The following is a 6,697-nucleotide window of genomic DNA, read 5'->3' as shown; positions in this document are numbered from 1 at the left end:
TAATATTATATAGTATTATATATTATATATATATATATACGTATAATATATATATATATATAAATATATATATATATATATATATATATATATATATATGTGTGTGTGTGGTGTGTGTGTGTGGGTATGTGTGTGTGTGTTTGTGTATGTATGTATGTATAGGTATTGTTATATGTTATATGTATTAATATGTATATGTATATATACTATATATATTATATATATATATATATATATTATATATATATATATAGATAGATAGATAGATAGATAGAATAGATAGATAAGATAGATTATATAATAATATATATAATATATACTATATATATAGTAATATATAATATATATTTACTATACATATAAATGTGTTGTGTGTGCGTGTGCTGTGTGTGTGTGTGGTGTGTCGTGTGTGTGTGGTGTGTGTGTGGTGTGTGTGTGTGTGTGTGTGTGTGTAGTGTGTGTATAATCGCCAAGGTTCATTATTCAGTAGAGGTTGCTGAACAAAGCAAGCACACTCAGTTTGTAGGGAGACTGACCATTGTACTAAAGATGCCTTTTTTTTTTTCTATTTTAGGGTACTTGGTACATATCTCATAGAAACTGTTAGTAACCAGAAATTAGTATTGCATAAAGAATTCCATGTTCTCTCAGTACAAAATACTTGTCCAGGACTGTAATGAAAACTGCCAAGGCAAGTCAACAATGGACGTATGTCACACAAGCCACTAAACAAAAATGTCTTCACTGCCATCCAAACTCACTTTCCGAGGGCAGAAGAAGTGATTGATGCATCTCGAAAGGGCACAGTAAGTTGCCATTTTTTTTTGCAGTTGTGTTTCTCTTGCATGTACCATGTTTATAGAGTTTATTGAAATAGGTGAATATATTTAACCAAAAGCTGCAAAATCATTGTCCATAATATGGACCCTGTTCAAAGAGAAAGAAACCTAGAGTAGAGCAGAAAGTTTGTTGATTAACTTTTGATATATTGCAAGTAATGAGTAATGATTACATGCAAGCAGATGTAATTACATGGCTTGGTAGTCTCCAGATATTCACAAACATATAAAAGCTTAATCATTGATTCACTTGTTTTACACTACATAAAACCACTTTAATTTACAGACTGTTCAAACATATGTTATGCCTCATCAAAATGGGCAATTCTAGATTCACAGTAGATGATGTAGTTGCAAGCCAAAATTCCCTCAGTGAAAAGGGGATTGACATGTATGGAGGAAACAAATTTACAAAGAACAACCATCTTTTTTATGGAGTTCATGTGAAAACAATTTTCATACTGGATAATTATTAGAATAGGTATTATCTTTTTTGCATAGGAGGATACCCGTTATGTGTTCAAGGAAGGCCTCAGGCTGCTCAGATCAACAGACCGTGCTGGTAGGATAATGGAGTTGATGAGTTCATTATGGCTACAAATTATAACAATTGCAGGATAAAAAGACTTTAAGGATGTTACTTTTTTATTAATTTGTTCAGCAAGGTCCAACTGAAGAATTTTATACCAGACTTTAATGATCTGGAAGAGAGAAAATGTGTATAAATAGTTAAAAGATTGGTGGGAAAGTGGCTTGAGACTTTAACTAACTCACATGAGTCTCAGCAAACTTCTGCACTATAAGCGCATTCGATCATGTATGTAAAGAGGAAGAAGGATAACGAATACAAAAGGATAAAACAAGGAGAGTAAATCACTCAAAACAGAGTCCATTACAGTAGCATTTAGTATCAGAAGTAATAATAATAGTAGTTGTCATGGTTAGAAAGTAGTTGTGTAATAGTGAAAAGTTAGAAACAGTTGTGGTAGCAGTAGTTAATCAAGATTGAGTTGTGATATCAGTCAGTATAATTTCTTTACAATGATAGTCTATCACTGTCTTGGATATATAATTAAATAGTTTGTATGTTCAATTTTTATGGACTTCCTTCTAATAAAAATGCAGATTTCAGCAGTATACAGCAGTTCCCTGGAGACAGGGACAGCAGCAAAAGGAGTAATCGCAGCAATAGTTATAAAAAACTCGTAAATATTGTAGGTATATACCTCTGGAATTAAATGTATTGTGTTACTTTTATTCTGCTATATATCGGATACAATCACTTTTCTGTCTTTTTAATTTCATTCAGATACTCCCCCATCTTTCCCTGGAAATACAGACAAGCATTAGGAGAGGCAGCGTACACAATCCCCAGTATAAAACATAATGGGATGGGGGATATGAAGGTTAGAGGGAACCCTCCACTACACAAATGCCTCCATTCTCCCATGAATCTGGACCTTTACATCCCAACGTGAAGGAAACCGTCACCTGATGAGCCTGAGAACAAAGGTCGCTATCACCAGATCTTCGTCAAGTTCACTGGAAGCAGCACCACGGGGGGGGCAAGACATAGGTCAAGCCCTCCTTCACAGAAGAACATGTAGAAAAAGAAGCTGAAAAAAAGTAGTAAACCTAATGCAGCACCTTTAGCAGAAACATGGAAGGAGATGATGAAATTAGGGAATTGAGGTATGGGGCGCGGGACCTGAATCGCCAAAGCTTCAAGAACCTGGGAGCCCTTCAACAAAAGCAAGGCTATGAGGCAATCTCGTTGGTACAACCGATCGAAGGGTAAGTACATTGGGGGTGGGCGCAAAGGTGTGAGCTTAGATGATCTCTATCAGTCGCTGATGGCCAGCTTTGATGTGTGCCCAGAAAAAAACTTGGAGACATTTAGATATGGATCTACTTCCATGCTCAGTGTGCTATAGGAAGAAGCATCAGCAATTCCAATACGTCATTTCAGGGCCCTCACATTGCAAACAAACAACACTGGACCTTCCACAGCATTGGGATAATACCCAAGTTTGAGTCCCTTCCCACAAGTACTTCCACCACCACAAAAGTTTTTGCTCGACGATGATGATGATGATGATGAGCTACATTGGCATCAAGTACAGGACTCCTTTTACCACTGGAGGGATGTCCACCTGACTTTGGCCCTCAACCTGATGCATCCTCTGGTGATGATGCTGGAGGTCTTTTCCAAAAAACTATATCACACCCACATTCTTCCCCCTCTCCCCATTTATCTTCTCCTCTAAGTGATGCACCCTCCTATTTTCATCTAATAAAAAACCTTTAATATTTCATTCATTAAATTTCTCAGGAGTTCCTCTCTCTCTCACACAAACTATCACCAAACTGCCAATTTCAGATCCACTTCCAGAAAACCCCACAAATCCTCTTCAATGGGTGAAACTACCACATTATGTTGCATCCATTTAGTTCCCTTGATGAACTAAGAGTTGCAGGGTATGGTTCCAGGCTTCTTTCTCACACCTCTAGTCTCAGACTGAAAAGACTCCCAACCCCTTCCCACTGTGAGAGGTAGCCCAGCCTAGGTACACAAGGAAACCATTGGGTTTACAGCTGGGGAGTTTTCAAAAGCGTTTCCACATCTCATTCTGGGGTCACGTGGGGATTTTCCAGCTGGGACAGAAAATGTTTACATACGTGGGACGGAAAACCAAAGTAGACCCTCTGGCCCCAAGTCCTAGTGGGGAATTGTGCTAGTAGGGATTGTGTGTGCCATCCAAGCTAGTGATTGCCAAAAAAAAAAAGAAAAAAAAAAACAATCTGCTCATGAAGTTTCTCAGTTGATGTATTTTTGAGCACTTTGCTGTGTGTGCCCAGATGTTACATTATCAAAAAGTGTTTGCCAAAATATATATTTAGGATGTTATTTTGAAAGTTACCTATGTTTTTTTTATATGAAAACTCAGTAGTGTATACTGGCTTTTAGAACATTTGGTGGTAATGGACATATGAGTGATATTCATCCCACAGAGATTAGGTAAGTTGCAATAGTCAAGAAAAACTCCAGTTTACTGTAGAAAAACAAGTGCTTGGCCAGTGGGTACAGATTTTGCCCCAGCTTATCCTAAGGTTTCATAAACACCACATCATGGTCATATTCATGTTATTAATTTTGTTAAAAGTCCTTCATTGTCTATTGGGTCATGCATAATAGCAGTTAGGTTGCATTAATTATTATGTATTGCATTATTAACTTGTATTGGTGTGTCAGATAAAAATATATATCAGTGAAGTTGAATAAAAGAAAAATAAATAAAACACTGGAAAATGGTGAAGGCTGTATATTAGGATGGGAAAGTTTATAAAGTTTTATAGTTGTAATATAAGGCAGAGGCTGTGATTTAGCCATACAAAATACTATAAAACCAATAATGATAGCTTTACTGAAATATGTTACAGAAAAATATACAGTTATAGAAAGCAAATAAATTATTTTGAGAAAACTATCAAGAAGCCCACCAGGGCCCTTTGGCCCTTATACCTTCAGCAATATCCTTAAGCAGCCAAACATTTTAAAAGATGACTGCTAGTTCTCTACAGTGTGAGGGATACAGAATTTCAAATCCCACTGTTTTTAGTTTATGTCATTGCCTACTACATTTTCAATCATTCTTATAGCTCATTGTTACATATCCACATTACCCACAACCTATCCTTTTTATTGAAAGTATTTCATCGATTTTATTGTGATTATATTTCTTATCAAAGTCCAGGGGCTATATAAACATAAGTAAGCCAATATGTTTTCTCCTGGTGGCTCTGTACAGACATTGAAAACTGAGTGATGCAACTCACCCCCCAAAAGCTTGAAGCTTTCACATACGGTTAATGAAACAAAATTAAATATCTTCATTCAGATCTTGGCCATTTTGATGACGGGCAGATGTAATGTAATCATACCATATTATTAAACATCTGAACAGTTCAAATCTCGTTTCAGACAATCACATTGTAGGGAATAGGAGTTATGTCTAGCTGGTGACCATAATGGTGTTCAGTGACCTAAGATTTTTTCTTGAGTAAGGTGGTCAGCTTGAGGTGATAAAATTCTTACATACAAGTTGTTGTTGGTCAATCGTAAGTAGGGCTTCAGTTTTCTGAGTTGTCTTTCTTCTTTCGTCTTGTGAATGATAGGTATATATAAGCTCAAACAAACAATTGAGAAGCAGAGAAACAATAGCAATTTTATGGATAGTTTATCATTTACTATAAAATACCATATATTTCAGGTGACAGAAAAAACTGATTTATTAAATTGATTACAAAGAAGTGGGACACGTACATGCAAAAACCTTTTTAACTCAGATGTTGTTTTCAGAATGTATATTAGATTCAAGTTATAAATTGTTTGTGCTAGAGGCAAGCTGTATTTTCTGTCCATTTTGACTTTTTCAGGTACTATAAAGTTTTGGTAAACTGTATATCCTTAAGATAGTCACAAGTGATTTAAGGTGTTGATATGCCTTAATCTTGTCATTGTATGGTGCTAGAATATGATTATTGTGGTACAGAACTGATACAGTTACCGAAAGTTCAGAATGGGTAGAGAACAAAGCGTACATCAAAGACACTGCTATTTTTGTTTTTTGTTTTGTTATTTGTGCATTGGATCATCCACCCCCTGCAATATGTAGTAAAATGTGTTTTAAAATTCTTTGGTCATTTATGTGGACAGGATAGTGGTTGTATCACTTGAGAAGTAGAATTTTCTTCTTTGTATCTTATGTTTTGCTTGTTTATTAAAGTTGAAACTTCAAAACATACATTGGCAAATAATTCATTATGACCATAGTAAACCTAAAGTATTGTGATGCCATTTAAAACTTTTTTTTTTAATAGAATATCCTCAGTCCAGCCTAAATACTTAACAACATTTAGGTCTCCTGTGCATTCTTTCCATTCCTGTTTTAGCCACTATAGACAAAAAAACTTTCCCAATTGGCCATATACCATCAGCTTACCTTTAATCCACACTTTTAATGAATTCCTGAAAATACCATCTCTTTCAGTAGCTTTTGACTAATAACCCGCTACAATTTTGTCCTTTTTGAAGATCTAAACCTGCCTGAAGCCTTACACCTTCTTAGGATGTTCTTAATGAGGTCCTTCTTTTGTATGAACTTTGAGTGTATTGTGAGTCAAATTCTCCAGCAAAATGCCAAATCTTTCATGACAGCATGGTGACTATGTAGTGATGTCAGTATTTTTTACTGCTGCTTTATTGGTCTGTTGAATTTGAAAGGAGAGAAAGTGTAAAGCATTTTAAATGATATTATTATATATTATCTTGTAAAAGTTAACTTCTGATATTTGGATTATTTGCTGGGGATATCTTTAAAGGATAAAAAAAAAATCATGCACTGTACCTCCTCTATGCATACTATTAATCACTGGCCAAACCTTGATTGGAATTGTGTAATTTGAAATTGTTGGGGCCTATCTTTTATTTTACCAGTGAATTAATTTCTATGGGCAGCAGTCATACTCAGTTATGGTTTCATAATTTACCATGGAATTATTATTGAAGATTGCTTTAACAGCAATGTAAGATAATATAATGTGCACTGTTGATTGTTTACTATATAGTCTATTTAAACATAATCCGATATTTAGGCAATATAATTTTCCCATCATAAACAACTTGTGCATATGATTTACTTTAACAAGCCCTTACTTCTAAGCAAAAGAGTAAATTTCAGTTAACGAAATTCTTAAACATTTTTATGTTGTAATTTTGGTGTATGGGTGATAGCATAGAGCATTTATGGAAAAATGAATTACAAGAACAAGGTTAGCTTTTTTCTACAGACCGTTTA

Source organism: Penaeus monodon, chromosome 6, assembly GCF_015228065.2.
Source record: "Penaeus monodon isolate SGIC_2016 chromosome 6, NSTDA_Pmon_1, whole genome shotgun sequence".
In the NCBI taxonomy this organism is placed as follows: Eukaryota; Metazoa; Arthropoda; class Malacostraca; order Decapoda; family Penaeidae; genus Penaeus; species Penaeus monodon.
The sequence above is the reverse complement of the archived record's forward strand: the minus strand, read 5'-3'. Positions refer to the sequence as shown.